Raw genomic sequence first — 24,321 nt, 5'->3', positions numbered from 1 at the left:
TGTGTGTGTGTGTGTGTGTGTGTGTGTGTGTGTGTGTGTGTGTGTGTGTGTGTGTGTGTGTGTGTGTGTGTGTGTGTGTGTGTGTGTGTGTGTGTGTGTTTGTGTGTGTGTGTGTGTGTGTGTGTGTGTGTGTGTGTGTGACAACAGGTGAGTGTCTCTCTGTTGTCTTAAAGGCCCCGAGGGCTGCCTGGGGGCCTGCCTGCAGTGTCTGTTCTTACACAGCTCCCAACATCAGGAAGGAGAGCAGACATAGTACACTAGCCTGCAGCAAACACACACACACACACACACACACTAACCTGTTTTTATTAAGCTTTCTTGTGCATATAAACAAGCTCACACCTACCCCTCCTCCCACTTTAATTCACTCAGCTTTTTACGACATTATAACAATACATAAAAACACAAATATACACCTCCATATTTCCCTCTCGTTCTCGAGTCGCCGCTCGGCCGGTATCTTAGGAGAGGCTGTCCGCACTCTTGATTCTCTGATTTTATTTGCATGGCATAAGTAAATACATCAAGATGGCTTAGTAATGCGTACAGCAAGGCCACAGCCCCACAAATCACCTGCAGCGCTGGTCTACGCCATCACTCACGCGCCCCGCACTTTACAACACAATTACCCGCCGCCTGACACAAATGAGCTGCGCCCAGCAACCTGCAGCAAGCTAATTACAGCCCAGCATGGCCCGCCTCCCATTAAAACAATGACAGCCTTTGTGCCACTGCCACCACCAACAGACCGCCACTGCCCACAGAGCTGATGCAGATCTCATCTTCTGATCTTCAATCAGAACTGAAATCAGAAACATCCTGACCGGTTCGCTTTGCACACGACTGTGTCTTATGCTAATGCTCGACAGCACGTGTGTGACACTAACACAAAGTTTTTTGGGGGGAGAATTATCCCTTTAAGATCAAGACAGAATGGGGTGGTGCGGTTCATTCAGCCCTGAGGGGGCGCTGTGGTGCACATCATCGTAGTCAGCAGGGCGTAGCTTGGGATGTGCCTGTGAAACTGCTTTTAATTAACATTAATCATGCCATGGGCCTCAGTCACAGGATGATCAACCCTACATACCACAAGTGTATCACAAGAGTGGCTGACGGTGGGAAAAGTGGTGACAAAAAAAAAAAAGAGAGACAACAGCCCCCTTTACCTCCCTCATTGGCGGAATAAAATATGCAATGATAGCGGATATTCCGGGCTCCTAATTACCAAATGTTTACAGTGCACCGCCTCTACCTCTACCCTTAGGCCTCCGTTCCCTGAACCTGAGATCTCAACAAAGGAGGTAGAACAACTGAGGCAGGGAAGAAGAAGAAAAAAACATGTCAGGCATTTTACTTTGTTCCATGAGCACAGATGAGAAAAGCGCAGCCGTCCCGGGTGCCCATGATATGTTCTCACAAATCCCCAGGGAGACACTGTTCAGACACACAGAACTGGACCTTTGGCTAACTTGTTCCTAATGTGCATAAACCGAATTAATACAACTGTCTTTGCATATTTAATTACCATACTGGCCTTATGTGGATGTTCTGTACTGCCAGCAAATGACTTTACACAAAAGAGGAAGCACATCCGAAATTTTCGTTTATCGCACAAAGCACAGACACAGCTTTTAATCTCTCATTTCGAGAGGTTAAAATGAACAAGCTTGTGTCAAACAACTACTACTGTCAGTCTCAAGCCCCTGCACCTGCATGGGTGGCAGAGCTTGTTTTTGTTCTTTCATGTTGAAGCTAGGATCAGGGAGAAAGAAAAGGTCAAATACTTCCACGTTTGGGTTTGTGTTTATGTGTCATGCATTTCACTGCCATTTGTTTGTTCTTGGCATCCATGGCTGCCAGAAAAAAAAAAGAGTGCCTGAAACGAGACCCATCTAAAGTCTTTAGCGTTTTTTAGTGGTAATAAAAAGAGCAAACCCTCTTGAGTTTGAACAGTATAAAAGAAGCAGAAATATTTCCTTTCCCTACCCCCTCTTTTGTCTGCAATTGTGAATTAAAGCCATATTTTATGTCATTGCTGACATACGTTGTGCCTTAAACAATATGAACTATGTGTTAAGATATAAATTGCTTATACCACTGGATTTCTTATTGTGACACTTCAATCCTGGATTTTTATAGAAATATATATTTTTTTGGTCACATTTTCTCCAGTGCCAGCAAATGTGGCAGCGTATTGTCATAAAACATCCATGATCGGAAAGACGGTGAACCACAGCGCTGTGGCATGCAGTTAACTAACACAGTTGACAACTTATATCATACATGTTGGACATTCTTAATTTTGGGTTTGTGTTAGAATCCTTAATAAAATTCTATTTTAAGGATATCAAATTCAAGAAAAAAATATTGTAACTTACTGTTTAAAAAAAAAAAAAAAAAGCTGTGACGCAAAGCTGAAATTACAGCACTTATTACTCCAGTCATCAGTGTCACACAATCATACTAATATGTTGATCAAGAAATATTTCATAGTATCAATGTTGAAAATGGTTACATTTTCCAGATTTTCCAGAATCTTTAATCAATAGAAAGTTCAAAAGAACAGCATTTATTAGAAATAGAAATCTATTATAAATGTCTTTACTGTCCCTTTTGATCAATTAAGTGCTGTCTTGTTGAAAAAAAATACAGTATATGCACCAGTGGTTGGAAATGTTGCTAATAAAATGTTTGCGCCAGAATAATAGTGCAAGAATTTTATCTGGTCCCTCTGTATCATATAAGTGAGCTTTTATTATGTTTTGGACAGTAAAAGTTTAACCCTTAAACTTTTAAATGGTAGTTTGTATACATATAAACAGTAATTCATTTTTTAAAACATATTTTATATCCGATCTTCTGTTCCATGTTCTATTGTTTGAGCAACAGGGATTCTATTAGATGCGTGTCTTTCTGGAGTCCAAGACTGGAGGGTTGGTGTTCTCAGAACACAGCCGTGATACAGCGCAGGCAATGCGATTAGTTACGGGTTAAACCTTAACACATGCTGAGTCCTGCATGATCACAGATAACCACAAACTCAAACGGAGGAGTGTGAGTAGCAGCTCTCTGTCTCTCTGCAATGTGGCCATCAGTAGCTCGCAATTGTGGAGGAGGAAAACGACTGCGTGCCATTCCACCGTTAATGTGTCTGACACATAAATCAGAATAACGAACAGCTCACCCTCAACAAACACTTTCTCATTACTCTCGCTCACTCGTTCTCTTCTCTGCTTTCTTGCTCACACACTCATACACAACATGTTTCCTCTCAGCCGTGATTGAGAACTTCCTGTCTCCGGCGCAGCCTCTCTCTCTCTCTCTCTCTCTCTCTCTCTCTCTCTCTCTCTCTCTCTCTCTCTCTCTCTCTCTCTCTGTCCAAAGACACTGCCCCTTTTCTCCCTGGCTCATGAATATTCAAATCCCTGTAACATGATGTCCGCATTTACAACATCAAAAACGCTACAGAAGCAGCCTGTTCATTTCCAGTCAGCACCTGATCATAAAGACTGAATCGGTCTCAAATCCCAGAATGCCTCAGTGTCTGCGGCCCTGCTCCTGCTCCACTGGGGCTGTGTCTCATAGCAACCTGGTGTGTTTCTCTTCAAACAGGAACCCGCAGACAGACTGCTGTTGTTTTGCTCTACTCTGTCATTACTTCTCATTGACTAAATGATGGATATAGCAGCCCAGCATGACAGCGGCAGTGACGGGAGCCAAAGCCTTTAGGGTAAGGTGGATTACGCCAGGGCTATACACACACCATAAGACTCTGAGGGGGACAAGTCTCTAATATTTAACAACGGTTTTACAATAGAAATGTTAATCGACTAACAGTATTATCAAAGTATTATCACAGTATTTGATGCAAATCATTTCATGATTCATGTAATTCATAGCTGAATGTGATGAGAAAAACATTAAAAGAGGCATTTTTTGGCATATAAGGTACACAATTAAGGATACGGGCCGGCCACATAAATCGGGATACAGTATTTTTGAATGTGTGTTTTTGTTTCAAAATGCTCTCCATCTAAGTTAGCATTTTCAAGTGTTTTCCAAAAGTTTGTTGTACACACTGAAACATCGGAAAATGCTTAAATCATTTTATGATGCAAAACATAATAAAAGCTCACTGAGATGATGCAGAGAGTACAGACAAAGATCAAGCTATTTTTCTGGCACAATCATTTTATTAGCTAGATTTCCAACCACTTCCTGGTGCACTCAGGTCATTCTCATTCCACTTATGGGCTAAAAAACAATTGCCCTCATGTTTTGATGCAGGACAGCAATTGTGAGTAAATTAATTTTAGCAGCAATGTAATTGTACAAAGTAACATTTATCTTCCACAACAAAGTGCAAGTGAATAGCACATACCTGGCACATGCTGGCATAACCATAGATATATCTATAGACTATGGATACAATATCCGTCACATGACTAAACATGCGTCAGAGTTTTTGAACACCTCCATTCTCACAGTCCACACTACAACGCAAAAACAGCGTTTTCAAATGTAATCCTCCTTGGAGAGCGTTTTCAAAAAGCTCAGGACAACAAGGACCGTCTCAGTGTAGAAGGTCAAAATGTAGAGAAAAAGATGCATTTAAAAAATGATCTGGATTAATGTATACGTAAACAATTTGAATGTGTGCATATTTTAAATTAAAAATAGTATTTGCAAACAGTTCAGATGCATTGCTTTACAATAAATTTGAGTTATTTTAATGATGTATTTCTGTTTCTTTATTCCAAATCCCTTTAAATCCTATAATTATTTCGTTCCTTTAAACTAAGACAATTACTATCATGCCCCCTAATGTTCAAGACATGGTCCCGGCCTTGGATTACGCAGCCCAAGCAAGAGCTCTGCAGGCCGATAATGGGAGAGATGCGCATCTGGAGACCGACGGGTGGAGGGTGCGCATGAGGTGAAAGGTGCTGATGAGACTGGCATTTAAATACAAACATATGTTGACACACACACACCTTCCCCTCAATATTAAACAAGACAATGAAGTAGAGGAGTGAAAAAGGGGTGACGCACTATAGTTTGTTGTGACATCCTCTCCATAAGCCCCCAGTTCTTCTTTCAAACTGTGCCAAACTTTTGAAGAGACACTCTCCCTTTCTCTCTTTTTGTCTATATCTCTCACTCAGTTTATAAATTCCCTCCTCCCGTCACGGAATACACCCACACACACCCCTCCGCACGGCTCCACAGATCTTGGCACATCCCCTTCTTTCTGACAGGCAAATCAAACCAATGTGAGTGATAGAGAGCAGAGCAGTGTGTGTGCGTGTGTATGAGGGATAACAATCAAAAGAATGAGAGAGTACAGGTGTTTGGGTTTACGAGACAAGCACAGTTGCCTGGGTCTTTGACAGCTGTTGATGTTATCACAGACACTTATTGGCTGCGAGTTTGAAAGGCAGCCGGGGGGGTGGGGAGATTGGGCGAGAGACACAGGGAGAGAGTGAGAAAGAGAGTCAGAAACTAGAAGTTGGGAGAGGGGGAGCAACGGGCCTCCCCTTTGAAACCTCCCTGTGCTAGATAACATTTGGCTGAACTTTCCAATGTGAACCTCCTCCTGACATGCAGCAATCTGAGAAAGAGAGACAGAGAGAGAGAGAGAGAGAGAGAGAGAGAGAGAGAGAGAGAGAGAGAGAGAGAGAGAGAGAGAGAGAGACAGAGAGAGAGAGAGAGAGAGAGAGAGAGGGATGAAGACGAGTAGAAAAAAAAGTATTGACTGCAGCGTTTCACGTCTATTAGGAGTAGCAGAAGAGGGGGTCCGGTCTAGAGGGGTCGTGGGGGAACGTCTCACCAAGCTGACAGGCGTCACGTTAATCAGGAGGAAATGCGTTCGCTTGAGTCCTACCACACACTTAACCAGAGGTCACTGCACAAAACAATGAACGGAACAAAAAACACAAGAGTAAAGCAGTCAAACTAGAGTGGCCATTAGCGGCAATCTGACCAGCTTCATATAAAGCCTCCCTGTTCCTTTTTTCCATCACTTTGACATGCAATCAGGCCAAAACAAAACAGACGTAATGTGCAGCTATGGAAAGGATGTGCAACGGCCTCATGTGACAGTTCAAGGCCTTTCATTCTGCAGCAGTGCGCCTCCCAGCATTTACGGTTACAACTGAAAATTCTCACATGAGCAGATTGTCGCATTAGAACTTTAAAAATGTATTAATGAATTGAGCATTTATGATAATAAGAATACGAATATGATGTCCTTTAACTCAATTTTGTTAATACCCAAATACTTGAACCCTAATCAAACACACCTGAAGCAGCTAATAATCAAGCTCTTCAGGATCGCTTGAAAGTACACAGGCAGGTGTGCGAAAGCAGGATGGAAATGAACTTTGCAGGTCAGAGGGTCCCCAGCAAACCTACATATTAGAATTATGCTGTGTTCAAGTCATGTTTTAATTACCGTAACAATTCTGAACTGTAAAAAAAAAACCTTCGTGTGCTTGTAGAACTTGTAATCACAATGTGTAAACAATTTTTTTTCTGAGAGCTACAACTTGTACCACCTGTTCACTGCAGATTTCAAGTGTGTTCGACTAGAAGCGGCATTGTGCAATCGATTAGTAATATGACATTAAAGCACCACAAGAGCGATTTGAAAGCATACAGAGCTTTATTTACGGTAATTACGGCATGGCGTGAACGCAGCATGATTTCTAAAGGATGTGTGACACTGAAGACTGATGCTGAAGTAATGATGCTGAAAATTCAGCTTTGCCATCACTGCAAAAAAATACTTTTTTAAAATATATTAAAGTAGAAAATAATTATTTTTAAATTGTAATAATATTTCACAATATTACCCTTTTTACTGTATTTTTGATTAATTAAATATTAATAAATATTCCATAAATCTACAAGCTGTAAGAAAGATCAAAATGTTTAGTGGAATTTCTCATATTTTACTGAATTGTCAGAAGGCTCGGTTTTCCATTGAGGGTATTTTACTGGGGAAGAAGTTTTTATTTCTAAAAGTTATAGTATGCTTTCATAATACAATAAACGCTTATCTAAGATCAAGACAAAATTTGCTTCCGAAAGATACAGTATGTCCCCTTTTCATGCACATATTTAAATTCTTTCTACTGAGCCTGATCCTGATCCCTCTCATTCCTCAGGCAACAGAGAACTCAAAGAAACCAAGATACAAGCCAGCCAAAAGTAGGCAGTGAGACCACAGGATTTCCCTCTTAAACTATTTTCCCTTTCAGTTTGAGACAAAACATAGATCTTGGCTGCGATTCGACAAAACTAGAAAGGAGGCATGTTACACATAATCTTAGTTTTTTTCCTATTCCACTTCTTTTTGTTTTACCCTTTTTTATTTTATTCAGGTTATGTTAATTCGCTCTGTGTAAGTGTTCTCAATGGATAATCTGTATGGTAATGGGTCATACTCATCCAACACCACGTATAAAAATGTCAGACTCCGCAGGAGTTTAAAAAAAAAAAAAAAGTGTGAGAAAATTAGTCCCCGTCTTACTCTAGCTCTATTTTCTTCCACAAAATATTAATTTCCACCTCAGATGCTAGTGATTGATACTCAGCATGGTGAACTAATAGCTGAAATTATATTTGGTAATAATTCATGTTCGGCGGTCTCCTGTGAGCTCTGTGTGGCCCCCCTGTCTAATTCAGCTTTAGGAAGCCAATATGAATTTCATGTTTAACCAAGTTCTACTTGATTTCTACAGGGAGCACTCTCCTACCATACACTTTTGCTCTGTACAAATTCATATTCTAAGGCCTTTTAAGGTTTCCATGTCATTTGTCATAATGACATAAATGATTCATAAACCGTGCACCTCATCTCAGTTCATTAGCGCTTTTCTTCTTGTAACAACATCCACCTATTCGGGCCTTACACGCATTTTATTGTTTGTGTCTGTGTGTGTTTACGTGGCACTTTTTTACATATGCATATTTTAAATGAGCGACATATCAAAGCTCCACCAAGGGAAGGAGAATAGGAAGTGGTCATTAAGGAAAAGAGCAATACATGTTTCTCACTTTTTTTCTCTCTCCTAATACAACAGATGACAAATTGCGTCCCCCAGGTTGCTCTTGTTATTCCACAATTACAGCAGGTACGAGTGTAAGGGGTGTGTTCCCCCACAGGCTTTTTTAATGCCGCTGAACAAATGATGACAGACTGAAGATGGACAGGATACATTTCAAAAAACAAATAATAATAAAATAAAATAAACGTACAACATGCACTACCGCTCAAAAGTTTGGTGTTGCTAAGATTTCTTAATGTTTTTTAAAGTATCTTATGCTCACAAAGGCTGCATTTATTTGATCACAATTACAATGAAAACAGTAAAATTATGATATATTATAACAATTTAAAATATCTGTTCCATTTTGCTAAAAAATAGCAAAGTTATATTGGGATAGTTCACCAAAAAATGAAAATTCTGTCATCATTTACTCACCCTCAATCCAAACCTGTGAATTTGCTGAACACAAAAGAAGATATTTTGAAGAATATAGGTAACCAAACAGGCCCAGGGTCCTACTGACTTCCATAGTATGGAGGAAACGAAAATATGGGGCCCGACAACTGTTTGGTTACCGAAATTCCTCAAAATATATATTTTTTTGTGTTCAGAAGAAGAAATAAATTCCTACAGGTTTGGAACCCGAATTTTGGATTAACTATCCCTTTAAGTGTCACATTCACAATGTCACATCAGTGTCTGATATACTGATTTTATGCTCAAGAAGCATTTCTTATTTCTATTAACATGGAACAGTTCAACACAGTTTTTTTTATGAATAGAAAGTTCAAAATTACAGTATTTACGGTAAATGAAATAGAAATCTTTTGTGACTTACTATCACATTTAATCAATTTAACAAATCTTTGCTGAAAATTGTATTAGGCTACCATTAAAAATTTCGATAAAATAAAAAGATTACTGACCCTAAACTTTTTAACTCTATATTGCCATGATTTTTCTTCTTTTCAACAGCTTGTTGTATTTTTATGTTTAGCCCAAATTTTTCACCAAGCACAACATGTTCGTAGATCAACATCTTTGTTGATCCTGGACAACATTCCAATCAACCAATCAGATTTGAGGGACAAGTTTAGGTAACACTTTATTTTGATGGTCCCTTTTGAACATTCCGATTACTTATAAGTAACTTTGCAACTACATGCCAACTAACTCTCATTAGAGTATTAATAGACTGCTAACACTTTATTGTGATGATCATCCAACAGACACTCTACTGACTATAAGTAACTTTGCAACTACATGTCAACTTATTCTAACCCTAACCCTACTAATAATCTAATGAGAGGTAGTAGACATGTAGGTGCAATGTTACTTATAGACAACAGAATGTGTTAAAGGGACCATCAAAATAAAGTGAAACCATAGTTTACAGTTTGCTTACAGTCAGGGTTAGGTGCTTCTACATCAGTGTTGTTCACATATCATTTTCCTCTGATTTTAGGGATAACTTATGGGAAGGGTTAGGTTTAAGGGTAAGGATAGGGTTAAGACTAAGTTTTCGGACAGGAATGTTGATCCAGGAACATATGTCTTACTTGGCTAAATCAAGGTGACCATAATTTGTGACCGTGTTCAAAATAGACAGCACTAATTGGTGGGTCCATGAGGTGGCAGCACTCACGGTTGGTCTGTTCAAACGTCTTAGAGAAGAAGTTGGAAAATACCAATAAAATCAACAAAAGACAAAAAGGTATTTTAGGCAGAATTAATTTTTGGGTGAACTATCCCATAAACACAAATGAAGTGTAACCCAAACAAATCTATTCCTCAAATAAAGGCTTTTTCTTATCTCTGCACTTTTGATTGTGAGATGTGTTAACTTCCCACAAAGTGTTAGTGGCCTAAAAGGGAGGGTGCTACAAGTTAGTTTAAAGTGAACATGGTTCTGCATTGGAGACGAGGAGGGGCCTACGGGTTGGATGAGGTTAGGTTTGAGCTTATTGGGTGTCAGTCAAATCTCCTCTTGTGCATCTGCCACAAATAAAAATAATAAAGTGCAGCCAAGAGGATACACACTCATCAACAAGTGGTTTCAATCACCGCTAGCCTGTGATGCTTGAGGAATGGCGGGGGGTTGGAACGGGATGTGTCCCATTGGCCATGAAAAGTGAGCCTGAGTTTGGCTCTGTTTGAAACAAAGGAAGATTTATTTGCAGATTTGACAAAGTTCACATACAGTGTCAGTAACAACCTGAGAGGATGACCATCACCCCAACCGGAGAGGTGTGTTTGGAGCTGGAAGTTTAAACCTGTGTTATTGTTAGCAAGAGTCATGGGATGAGAACATAAGCACCAAAGCTGTCCAAACTATCAACAAAATTCCAGTCTTCTGCAACTTTAGTTATATTGATTGAATGAGTGTCTGTTTATATATAATATATACCTATACTGGTTCTGTGTTTCTGTTCACTTGTCTGTCTGCATTCATCTCATCCGTTCTCCAAACTTCTTCAGGATCTTTCCACCTGAATAACTCCAGCAGATGAACGCAGAGCCGCCTTATTAACTGAATCCGAATGAGCTCTGCATCTGCAAAAATTAGTTATGCACTTTATGATTTTAATAATATGTAATGAAAAGAACAGAAGGAAGGATGAGAAGGGGGAAAAAAACAGGTTCTGTCTTTTATCATGAAACCCTTTCCAAATTTAGAAGTGCTGTGTGGAGAAGCTTCCCTTTCGCTTTGAGGTAAGGAGGTTTTTTGACTTAAGGAAAGAAAGGGGAAGGACAAGAGGAAAGGAATTAAAAAGGGATGAGCGAGCCCCCAACCACCGGCTCGTTTTGGTAATTAGCTATAGCCACCTCAGCGTTTTTTAATGAAACATTTCTGAAGTACGCAATAGGAAGTTCCTCATCTCTCAAACTCTCTTTCTATTGTGGTCCGGGACAACACAACAACTGTCCCATCCGAGCATGCACAGCATATGCGTGAAGAAGAAAAAGTGTGTGTGTGTGTGTGTGTGCTTATGCGCATTAACTTGCGAGTGTGTCTTCCTTCTTAAACAGCCCGCTAATCACACAAATTATTGCATCTAATTACCGCACAGGCTCTAATTAATTCCTCCAGTATCACATCATTTAGTACGCATTCACACCACAGCACCTGTTTTCGGCAAATCCACACCGTTAATTTGCTTATAAAACAAACAGCATTAGCATAAAATGTTTAATAATGTGTTTAACCATTTGGCTGTCCCGTGTCTCGGCAACACAGAGAGGTCAGCCGATAGCGAGGCTGCCCGAATCATCCGCACCATTGTTCTGGCTCCAACCCCATCGCACTCCAGTTCATATTAATAAAACAAGATCACTCACCACTAATTAATACAAGCATGCACTGCTAATTACTGCTCTGTACAACAAGCCGGTTGATGAACCCCCTTTAGAAAGAAGGAGAGGAGAAAAGAGGACGAAAGAGACAGGAAGGCAAGCACACCGTAAGTAGATTGTAGGAAAGGAAAGAGCAAAATGGGTCACAGACAGGGAGAGAAGGATCAAGATGATAAATGGATAATCATGATGGACTGATAAAATGTGCTAGTGATGTAATGCAGTGGTGATACTTTGATTTGAATTGACTCTCAAACCTGATCTGGGAATATAGATGTTTATATACCTGGCCCTGATAATGTTATGCCCTATGTTATCGGGACAAAATTTTCCACTAAGATGGCAGTTTTCAAAGTCCTTGTCTTTTTTTTTGGTTCCCATTCCGGCTTCTTTTTTTAAAAAGTAAAAATGAATTGGTGGGTAGGGTTAGGGTTAGATAGATTATACAGTTTGTACAGTATAAAAATGTGTGTGTTGATTTACTGGCAATGAAATATTGTAATATTTTGTCTAAAAATTAATAACATGTTGTCCAGACAAGCTAAACCTATGGAGATTGTTGATTGATGGACATGGTTCATTACTAATCGCTAGTAATTCAGATGTGTTTATTGTATGAAATTCAACATCTGCACATAATCATCTGCACATAATATTTCAATTAGCAAAACCATGGATGTTTATTTTTTCTCCCACACCACATAGTTTATACCAAACTGTGTGGTTTAAGCATGTGGAAAAGACCATCTTTATTATGAGCTATTAAAAACAATAGTTGCAGGTGGTACAGTGGCACAAACAATTTTTTTAACATTTACATTAACAGTTAAAACTTAAGAAAAATATGACATGTATTAGACAAGATATCATGGCAGCAAACAACTGCTATAGTGCTTTTATCCTAACTTGACTTTTATATTTATAGAACTAACTTGACTTTTATATTTATACTTTTTATTTTTTAAATATTTCAAATATAAATATTTTAAATTCATTCAAATTAAATAAAAAAATAAATTGCGCGTGTGTATGTGTGCGCATTACAAACTTAATTTTGTCAAATGTTTTGAAGTGTCTGTGCTCTATTTCTTCAAAACAAAGAATTTAAAATATAAATATATGATTTGAAAAACTTTTGTGGCTGATGTATGCTTCGACATAACGGACAGTGCACTTAAAAGCATGTTTGTGCACATGTGTATTGTGAAGTTGCTCTGAGCTGAGAGCTCTTGAATGACTGTAAATATCCCATTACACTAATGCTTGTTTCTTTGTACACTCTTCCCCCTACTGGTGTGAAGATATAATTATGGTGCTGTCATCAGTTTACATGATACTGCTCAGCTCACACCACTCCACTCGGCTTTGTATTAAAATCTGATGAAACCTTAATCAAATCTGATGGGCTTCCATTACAATCCAAAAATTTGTGAAGCAAGAATAAAAAGAATATAATGAAAAAATGATATGATATTCAGTGAAATTGCAAACACATACTGCTGTGCTCCAGTGTGAACTGAATCACAGACATGCCATTGTATCTGATGCCTTTCAAACAAACAAACAAAAGATGTATATACATAATGCCTTATTTCTAATACACAGTTTGTCATATAAGGGCCACCATTGAACAAACTAATGCTGTATAGGTGCCTGAGCACACTAAGAGAAAGGTTAGAGAGATACTAGCGTGCTCATACACACACTTAAATATACAAGCCACAAATCAAACAGGCCTACATAAACAGTACTGGGACACTTACGACACAGAACAGACAGATTTCTCTCTGAGCATATGTCTGAGCTCCTCATTTTAGCCAAACGTAGATAGAGAAAAACAGATTGATGTGTCACCATCACAAATCCTCTTTGTTACAAAGGACCGTAGAACGATAAAGAGGCCTGGCAAGGATCGGGGTTAGGTGCAGATTTTTTGACATCCGTCATAAAGAATTAATTATCTTTAATTATTCATGAGGCCTTCCAAAAGTTGAACATTAATTTTTGATTCTATCCTGGCCCGTTATTTGTGTGGAATGAAAATGAAATTGTTATTGTGCGTCGGACAGTAATGTGCGAGTTTGTGCGCATGTGACAGAGAGAAACAATCCATTGTTCCTGGCCGACGCTCTCTAAATGTATGAGATAGATCGGGGTGCGTTTACACAACAAGCTACATTAGAAGAGAACACGGATCCGCCTTATCAATTCAACTCGCCTTTTATGCTCAGTATCGCTTGCGCAAGCAAGGTATAACATTCAAGATACACATTATTAAAAAAGCTGCCCCCTTTTTGTCCTGTTAGAAACACACAAGTACATACACACACACACACACACACACACACACGCGCGCGCACACTTCAACCCTACCCAGGGCTAAATAATTACCCCACTTCTCAGGGTGATTGCTCATTCTGGCTTTAAAGTACATGCTATAGGCTCTCTCTCATTAGAAGCCTCTAGTCCACCAGCGCGCAGGCCCATGTGAGAAATTATCAATTAAAAGCCTTGCATCATTTGCATAGGAGGAAGAGGAGATTTATGGGAGCGCGAGGCGCACGCAGGGGCCGCGTCTCCCCGCGCAATCCGGTGCCGCTCAGATTGTTTGTGACCAATCTTAAATTCTGGAGCTCTACCCAAGATGAACGGCCGTGTTACTGTTAACGTCAAGGAGTCGGAGGCCCGCACTGAGATTTATTAGGAATATTATCACAAACATGTCTCAAGTTTTCCCTTTTAATATGTGCCAAGCTCCTCCGAGGAATGTTTCCAACGCTGCAATTACACTCCTCAGCAGCCACATTCCCATGCCTGGCATATAATATATTAATAAACATCCACCCTGCTTTTTTAATATATGTACGAGTGCGAGCGTACGTGCGTTTGAAGGGGTTAGAGAATAAGCACCAGAGGATGTACTTATAAATCATCTTTGTGTTTATTGTTGTTCTCTTTTCTCCTTTATTTTTTGTTTCGTTTCCCCTCATCCTTCCTGTTAGGATGAAAAAGGCTGAGTGATCACAGATGCCTCCTGACAGAGTGGGGGGGGAGTTGCATAAGTAATATGTTTGATTTGGAGAAACAACATTTGCATCATTAAAATTGTTCCCCTTAAGCCATGGCATTGGCCTTTTCTAATGGAGTGTTGCCCTGCTAAATTGCATCGACCTCTGAGTGTTCGTGAACGAGAGCACCTTGCTTTCTGTTGTTGTGTGTTTAGTCATCTTAAATTAGAAAGCAAAAGTTGACGGAGGCAAAGAATTACTGCGACCTCCTCTAGTATTCGGACATGGTCTTCATCCCTTTGGGTTCTTGTGGGACTTCAGGATATGCCTGGCCTTCATCTCCTCTCTGTCAAAGTCAAGAGTCCTGTACTTCAGCGACAGTAAAGCACATTGTGTGAGTGTCTTTCATATTTGTACCATAATTATATTATTCGTCAGTCAAATCAATATGTGAAGTCCTGTAACGTATCGCTGCCATTTGTGTTTTTTTGTTGTTGTTTTTTTACTTCAATAATATAATCTATAAAAAATTTCAGTTAAGAATATTGGATTTATTATAAAACACTAAAATAAATAATTGAGGTAACACTTTAGTTTACAGCATCCTTGTTATATGTAGTTACTGTACATAATAACTATAAATTATGCATAATTACATGCAACTAACCCTGTAGAAAGTAACATGTAGTTAATTATTATTACACAGTATTTAAATGCATAATTACACTGTAACACGGACAATTTAAAATAAAGGGTTACACTATTTGGTAACACTTTATTTTACAGTGTCGTTGTTACATGTATTTACCATAGTAATAACTGTAAATTATGCATTATTACATGCAATTAACCCTAAGTAATATTGAGTAATATTAATTAACTACATGTATGTAATATAGGGTTAGTGTAGGATTAGGATTTGGTTGAGGGTTAGTTGCATGTAATTATGCATAATTTATGGTAAGTACATGTAACATACGTAGCAAGGACACTAAAATAAAGTGTTACCAAATAAAGTGTAACCTTAATTAAATATAGTAAGACAAATTAATTAAATAAAAATTACAGAATGAGAAAATATCTATATTTCAAATATAGACAATCACATAATTCTGAAAAAATCAATAGTGCTACACTATTTTAGTGTCCTTGTCATAGATGTTACATGTACTATAGTGACAACAGTAAAATATGCATAATTACAAGCAACTAACCCTAACTCCATAGGAGTACATGTTGTTAATTCATATTAGCTAACTAATTTATTTGTGCAATCACACTGTAACAAGTGTAGGCTACATTTCAATAACGTCGCATGAAAAGCAACAACACTCATATTTAAGGATATCCAACATTCATTCTGTGTCAGTAACCTTACAGCTCACAATCACAGTTGTTTTCATATTTGTTTGCTAGGAAAAAAAAGCTGTTATGTAAAAAAAAACAATTATCGCAAATTACATACAGTATGCACACAAAACGCTGTTGCTGCCTTAGTTATGCTGACAGAAAAATGTTCTTATCACACGATGACTGAAGTCACGCATCTATCACGTATATCAGTAGTTTTGTTGTTGATGATTCCGATCCCCTGAGACAACACTAACTGAGCGCTATGAAAAAACTCAGACTGCGAACAGAACTGGCATACATTAATAATGAGAGACTTTATCATAAACAAGACTTGAAAACGCCGGGAGTAGATTACGTGATAGAACACTGTCCATGTTTGTTTGTCTAGCGCGAACGCTCTATGAATGATCCACATCTACGAACGACATCCGTGAGCCAGAGCGGTGTTTTTAGCCCGAGCCGGGCTGCTCGAGGCAGTCTAGGTATGAAGAGCCGGCTGAATATGGATCGGCCTCCCAGAGGCTAAGTGGGATGGCTTGTTTAATATCCCCCAATTAGAGTACAATTTGAGAGATCAGCCGCTGACTAGCCCAGGCCGTCCTCACCTCTACAGAGGGGCTGTCACCTACTGTCACATACAGATACTGCAAATGTATGCGCTCAATTACGGAGCTCAGGCAGCCAGCCACAGGGCCGGGCTAAATATAAAATGGCAGCTCTGCGGCCCCCCGGAAAAGGGTCGAGGTGGGAAATAGCGTACGAGGGTATGGTAATACCCAGAGTAGCGCCTCAGAGGGGAACGTGTGATCCCTGCCTCTAGATTTATATAGGTTTACAAGACTTAAATAAAGAGTTCTCTCCAGGGGAACGGCGAGGAGGAGGAAAGAGAGGATGTGAGTCTCGGCTGCTCTCCCTCTCTCCCGTGGAACGTGTGGTGATAGGGCCCCGCTGTGACCTGTAGTGGTGTAACGATGTGGTGGCTTCCCTGCATTGGTGATTACAGGGGGATCTGGTGCCTGCGTTCACAGCTCAGCCAAAGGCAAGCAGGTCTAATTGCTCTCAGAGGGGGTGAGGGTGAGAAAGAGTCTGCACAAGCAAGCCGCAGAAGTGCCGGCCCTCCGTACGCCATCAAAATCCAGACACGAGCGAGGAGAGAGGAAAGGAGAACGACACAAACCTCTTCTCTTCCATCCTTCGAGAAAAGCTAAAGGAAAGAGGAACGCAGAACGAGATGGAAGGAGAGGGAAAGAGATAGATTGTGAGAAAGGGCTCCTTTATTAAAGCTAGTGCTAATTGAGATAGGAGCCAAATAATGGAGGATGACACTTTAATGAAGACATGCTATGTGCCGCTACTTCCTCTCACTCCCTCGCTTCCTGCCAAAGAAGAAAAGAGAGAGAGCGCGCGAAAGAGTGGGAGAGGAAACAAGCGTGCACATTTCTGCTGGTATATTACAAGAAAGAAAGACATAATGTGGAGGTATCCTCGCTGAGCAGTAATGCGTTTTTGGAGCCGTGTCAAAAACACTGAGGGTAGATGTTATTGTTCCCCTGTGTTAAAACCCAATTACGCAAACCGGAGTGTGATTGCATTCACCAGCGCCGCATCTACCTACAGCTCCACTCGCTGTAAAAAATATATATATTTAAAGAAATTAGATGGTGTTCATGGAACTTTAGAAAAAATTAAGCCAACTGTTTGCATGGGCCTTATTTGAGTTGGATTCATCGGATTTATGACTTCACGTAAATGTTTTGATCTTAAACGGAGAAGGTGCCATCATTGCATCAATCAACTATTTAGAATAAGTACATTTAAAAACGTATGTCTGTTTAAATGTATAAAGCTCCCTTAATTAATGTTTTAAGTTGTTCAAGATTATGCATTCAGTTTCAGGCTTTCTATAAAACTTTACATATAGAGTAATATGAAACTTAAAATCAAATAAAAAATGCTTATCACTAAACAGACCTCAACTGATCATTTTAAAAACAACCACATTCTGACACAAAAGGACAACGATTACTAAAAAAAAAAAAATTATGTAGCCCTAATGTGTGCTGGGAGGAAGTGGGAATGCAGATGAACTAGCCCATTTAAAAAACAAAAAACAACAAAAAAACATTAACACATCTACTATGCTTTTTTATTCAACTATATCTTGATTAAAAAAGCAACATTTGTGTGTTCTAGAAATTCTAGATTTGAAGTTGTTAGAAATTATGAATAAGTAAAAAAATTTTTTTCTAAATTGTATATAAGTGGGTAAAACAAATAGACATGGCATGTTTTGCATTACGAATTGTTAAAAGACTAACATTCAATATAGTCTCAGATAATAGGTCATAAAAAATACATGTACAATAATTATAATTTTAAAAGAAATGCTGTTTAGGATCACATTACAGCACATTTTCATCAGAGCTTCAAATCTACCAACATTTGACCTTCATGTCCCTTGATGTAGGCTAAATATCAACATCAACTCAAAACACTGAATGGAATCAACCATTAAAGAGTGTCACATCTCAGGATAGTAAACATACTCGCAATGATGACTTTTTCTTCAAATAGTATCACAGGTAAAAACATGACTTTTTTAGGGGCCAACTACTTTTCTTTCCCTATAAAATCATCAGTTTCTTGTGTGCTGTAACACTGAGTAATCCTTTAACACAAAACTGCATGTATACTTAGTCAAATATTTTTTTCATGAAGGGCCAGTAAAAACATGATGCAAGATTAACCGCCCAAGTGCAAACTGGAAAATGTCACAATTCTTTTCATTATGTTATTGATTAATCACGAAAACATTCACACACCAAATATCACATTTACATGTATTACACACACTTAGTGAAAAACCACTGACTGTTCTTGTAAGTTCATTCAAAAGGTTCAAATTTAAAAGTGTCAAAGTATAAATAAAACTCACTGATGGTTTTTGTTGTTGTTGTTGTTGTTTTTCCACATCAGTTGGTCAATTTCGGCGCTGCAAGAATTTCAGGTATTGCTAAATCTGCAAATCGTATGAGAGGAAAACACTCTGTTATGATGACATGATGAAATAAAGTAATATTAAAATGTATTTTTTCTTTTGATGAAAATTAAACTAAACATTTGGTTCTATTAATCTGCTGCATCACATGACAGCAAATTATTATTAAAAAAAAAAAGTTAAACTTGCAGTTTTGTTTCATTTCCAGCTTATTATATTTTTGATATTTAGCCCTTCAGCACTCAGCTTCTCCACTGGTGAGTGCACAGAAGGGTTTGAGACTCATGACAAAAGCCATTACTGATCTTACTCTGTCTCTCTCTCTCACAGAGATGAATGGCCTTTTACATCCTCTCACACCTACCATTGCGACAACTGTGCTTATCAAGCTAAAAACAACCTGAGTGTATGAGTTTCAATGTGAGGCCACTTCTGAGGGTTTCTAACCCAGGGTCGCTCAGTCATGGATAGGTGCTGAGAGAGCACTTCAACCTGTATAATGAGCGGTTCAAAATAAAACTTCATTATATAACATTCAAATGAGACAACACAGTCAGTTTGTTCCTTTGACCCTAATAAACCTGCACTTTCAGTTTGTTGTTGCTAGTTTTCCCCCCAACCAATATCTGCTCTTCCTTTAAAATAATAATTTTAAAAAACGGTAATGAGGTCTCATTTGTTAACATTTGTTAAAGGGCACATAACACACACAGTTTCTGCCAATCATGTTATCGCATGTTAATCTTGAGTAAAGTTACCTATAGAGTAGTATTGCACCCATATCTCCGAAGTGTCTTTAGTTTTATCAGATTTATAAAGACAGATAGGTTAAATTCCCCCCCCCAAAAAAAATGCCGCGGGCGGAGCTAATGAGTCACGCACAATACATCATCGCATTGTCCATGGATAACTTTTGATTCACTATAGACCTTATGTTTCGAACCAGAGAAACTAGGGCGCAGCCAGAGCCCGTCTACGGAGAGCCTCCCCACTCCCTCCCTATTAAGTTCTATTGTACCGAATTTTTGGTTGTAGTTCCACCAGAGTTCCACTGGGGGCGATCGCCCGAGTGCAAAATGAATGGGAGTCTATGGAGCTAGACGGCTAAATTTGTCTCTTTCACCCGATTGCCGTTGAGAAATCTCAGATTTGATTGTAGGTTTTGCAAGTTCAACATGGGTTATTATAGGTCGAAATTTGAATAAACAAGTACTTATGTCCTTTCGATTTCTTACAGGTTGAGCTCTTGTTGCCCATAACACGCTAGCATTCTGCTAATGAACGCTGATTGGTCAGTGAAGGACTGATTACGACCAGAGAATACCGCTTGATGGCATCGTGGCATCCGAAGTGGGACCAGAATGTCTTCTAACAAAAACTCTTCTAGCACGTGTATTTACCTGTGTCAGCTGTGTTGTCGATGCCTGGAGAGAAAAGAAAGTGCAGAGCGCGAAAGCACCAAAGTGACTGAAGGATTGCCGTAAAGCAGTATCTCTGGTCGTACGATGTGTATGACGGCATTGACATTTTAAAGCAAATAAGTGACTCTAAAAAATCTAACACCCAAAAATGTGTCATTTCTTTGCATCTCCTTTCAAATACAACATTCAAATTACTAGACAAAAAATTACATCCTGAGAAAAGTGAATTTTGAGGGGTATAGCTCCATACATAGATATTATATAGAGACTAGATGCCCTATTGGCCGCTGGGCACCGAGAAATACGGCCGCCATCTTAAACCGGTCGTACTCCTAGTTTCGTTGCTTAGCAGCAGTTAGATTACAGAGCACTGTGGAGCATTTTCCTGTTCTAATCGGCGGACCATCGCAATATAGGGCCCGGGATTACTTTTCACAAGTAATTTTTAACATTACCGTACTTTTGGTTGTATTTTGTGAATAGAATATTACCAGATAATTGAGAAGGAGCAAGGATCTTTAATATTACTGTACTGAAATCGTAGCCAGCTAACGTTAGCTAGGCTGTGTTTACTGCATCACTCGGCATGGAGAGGTGGGGTAAAGTAATAATTACAAGAGCTTCTCGGTTATCAGATACAAGCATTCAACGGCCCTGTAGTATAAGCATATATAAATATAGGTTATTTGTGTTTGCGCACGTGATATCAGGAAGCAATCTATGTAAGTTAATAACTTTAACTTACCTGTGTAAAGTTAACTTTAATACACACATGACGGCGATGCGCAAATCGAGTGTGTGTGAGTGTGAGAGAGAGAGAGTAAGTGTATGTATATGTGTGTGTGTGTGTCACATCATTATTGTTTCTTCAACTTATTAAAATATCTTACTTTACTGAAACTATCTGTTTCTGCTTCTTTATCATATTTATAGTGTATGATTTATAAAATACCTTATATCCTACATCACATATTTTGATTTTGGACGTCTGGTCACTTTATATCTGATATCAGAATATTATATTACTGTTAAGCCTACTATGAATATTAAAATATGCCGAACCATGTGTCCTGTATCATAGCTACATGAATGACATTTGCAGAAAAAAAACCCTGCGTGAAAATCAGTTCGGTATTCAGTTCGGTATGATTAATTAAATGCGCTGACAGCTCATTGCACCTGCCATACAGATGACACTGAGTGGAGCGGGTGACCGGTTTAAGATGGCGGCTCCACGGCTCGACCGCGCTAATAGGCAGTAGCGGTCGATAGGGTGTCTATCTATATGATGTCTATGGCTCCATAGACCTCCATTCATTCTGCACTCGTCCTGTGAGCGCCCTCATGTGGAATCAGAGTGGAACTGCAACCAGTTCAGAAGCGGAAGTTTACTGAGAGTGGCAGTGCTCCCCATAGATATCCATATAAGGCTAGATGTCTTAAGGCGGAGTCTCGAACGGCATCACCGGCGGCCATCTTGTCACAGGGAAGCTTTCTGGCGAGCTCTGTGGTATCTGAAGTAAGGTGAGTGATCTGCACGAACACAAATCCTCTTATTTAGCTGAAATCTTGACAGATTAACAAACGGTTTGGTTTCTTACAAATGTCATTAACGTTGCTATAATCCTGAATGCTTGAACATGTTGAAATATATAATATTATAATTATTCATAAGTATGCAGTGTCATGACTATATATCTGACGTTTATAACAAACCAAACCGTTTGAGAATCGGTAGACAATGTAGCAAGTTATGGTTATTTAAAAAGTACATGCACCACTAAAACACAATGTTATGAGTGAGCGAGCCCCCTGTGTCAAGATGGCCGCTGTGTGCGGACGTGGACGCCAAAAGCGTGGCCTTTATTATATGATATAATGGTTCTCCCCTTATTACTGTGCGTTCACAGCGCCGCTCTCGCCGCCCTGCCATCGACGCCATGAGATTCGGGGACTCTCTGGCGCTCTGACGTAGATTTTAGAATGCGTTTTTTTTTTTTTTTTACTTTATTCAAAGGAGCCTCAAAGCAAATAAGAACTGAACATAAATCAGTATCCTATTTTGTGCAGACTGGCCACATTGTTATATATACAAAAAATTATATCCTGAGAAAAGTGGATTTTGAGGGGTATGTGTGTATTATCGTGTCTATTATTATAATTTTTATATTATTATTAATTTAACTGCAACGTTATATTGTCCTAAAGTGTATTCTCACCGTGTACCGCCTGCAGAAACACTGCATCCGTAGGGGCTGCCATTGTTGTTTTGTATGGTTTCGCGGGCTATGTGACGTCAGAGCTCTTAACTGGGAGTACATCGATCTAGTACGAGTTCACGGGTGGGAAGTCACGGCTTTGACTGCTGTTCCAGTGCACTTTCATGGGTATCAGTTTGGAAAAACACGGGTTACAGGTTGCCTGGAACGCGCCATTACTACATGATATCTATGTTACTTACCGCTTGCAATTCCGACTCGTTGATCTGGATCTTTTATCGTTGCGACTGCTCTATATTTCAGTTTCAAACGATCTGCAAATCCGGCGTCGACCTGTGCCTTGTTTAAAAAACGTTCGTCACCGAAATGCCGGGAAAAAAACAAATACACTTGCGCAACTCCGTTTAATGCCACGGAAAAAAAACTAACTCTGTTCCATTAACGCTGGGTTATCTGGGAAGCTGAACAAGGTTATCTTTCCCTCACAACAAAAAACATACTTCTTTGGTGATATTGTTGATTTCGTGGTCTCTAAACAAAAAATGACAGCGCTGCCAACGACCTCTGAAGGAAGCACGTGTATGGAGTCAAAATAGGGCCATATATATCTGCAAAATAAATCAATGTTTCGCAAAAAAAAAAAAATGTTTTGCAAAAAAAAAAAATGTTTTGCAAAAAAAAAAAATGTTTTGCAAAAAAAAAAAAATGTTTTGCAAATAAAAATAGAGTATTGAGGAAAAAAAATGTTTTTTTGCAAGTAAAATAAAATAATTGCAAAAGAAAAGTTAACCACTGAGAGAAAAAATAAAGTTTAGCAAAGTAAAATAACACATATTTCCCTTTGCGCCGCTCCTTTAAATCCGCGTTTCTGTCATCCGTGCCTCTGCGGTGCACGCTTTCCTTTGCGCTTCCTTTTTCTTTGCGCCTCGCTTTGTGTCCCTGATTTGACGTGGGGGGTGGGGTCAAGAGGTTGGGGTGTGTACAAGGGACGAATGCGCGTCCTTCTCGCCTACGTCATCAGCGCGAGCCCCAGACCGAGTGGATCGATCGAAATGGCGGAGCAGAGACATGTGGGTGATGGATCACAGGTATGTATTATTGATAGCTTTCTTATTATTATTATTAGACTCCTATATTATTAATAACAGATAGGCCTACTGCTAAATACCACCCTCTAGCCGGTCTGAAGTATCTGTTATTAATAATATAGGAGTCTAATAATAATAATAAGAAAGCTATCAATAATACATACCTGTGATCCATCACCCGCATGTCTCTGCTCCGTAGAGTTGTGACGTTCGCGAACGAACCGATTCTTTTGAACGGCTCATAAACATGAACGATGGGAGCCGAGTCGCGGCTGGAGGGGAGCCGTTCTTTCTGTCGTTCTTTTTTTCCTATGCGTGTTTCACACAGATGCACACAAAGGCTGTGTTTACACTTGGCATTAACATGCGATCACCATGATCTGATCAAGCAGATCGGATCATTAGCCAATCAGGACACCGTGCGTTTACATCTGTTCATATTAACAAATGTATCTGGATAACTGATCGGATTTCTGTTTCCTGCATAATATTTAAATTATGTCTGTAGCACGACACCAATAAGATAATACAAATTAAGCAATGTCCCAATTGCTTTCACTCACTCACTTTACTTTCCTGTGCAATCTCCATCCTTAAATCAAATTACGTTTTTTGAATGAAGGAATATTTCCAGAGTTGATCATACATAACCATATAAGTTACATCATCGATCATCGGGTGATGTCCTATTTGCAAAGTTTACAGTAGTAATAGTGGATTGTATGTAGACATTTCCATTTTATTTATTCTAATTTCATCTACAGTATATATTTAAAACTTTAAATATTTTTTGTTTTTTATCAAAATGTTCTTGTGTGGAAGTGTT

The 24,321-nt window shown here is 39.1% G+C and overlaps 1 protein-coding gene across 5 annotated transcripts in view; it reads right to left on the bottom strand.

Annotated features, from left to right (window-relative positions):
* The window catches only part of tshz3b (teashirt zinc finger homeobox 3b), a 233,215-nt gene extending 210,234 nt beyond the window's left edge, over positions 1–22,981 (bottom strand). The window contains exons 1-3 of one of the 5 annotated variants that reach the window (XM_079586836.1): positions 22,650–22,981; positions 21,581–21,721; positions 18,705–18,788 (exon numbers count right to left, since the gene is read on the bottom strand). The gene's annotated coding sequence lies outside the window, so the exon portion shown is untranslated. Of the gene's footprint in view, positions 1–10,461; positions 10,479–18,704; positions 18,789–21,496; positions 21,513–21,580; positions 21,722–22,649 lie in introns of those variants that run through there. The other 4 variants (XM_079586834.1, XM_079586837.1, XM_079586838.1 and 1 more) reach the window with 4 other exon arrangements.
* Between the last annotated feature and the right edge of the window lie 1,340 nt (positions 22,982–24,321).

The sequence above is a fragment of the Phoxinus phoxinus genome, assembly GCF_949152265.1.
Source record: "Phoxinus phoxinus genome assembly, chromosome: 2".
Taxonomy (NCBI): Eukaryota; Metazoa; Chordata; class Actinopteri; order Cypriniformes; family Leuciscidae; genus Phoxinus; species Phoxinus phoxinus.
The sequence above is the reverse complement of the archived record's forward strand: the minus strand, read 5'-3'. Positions and strand labels throughout refer to the sequence as shown.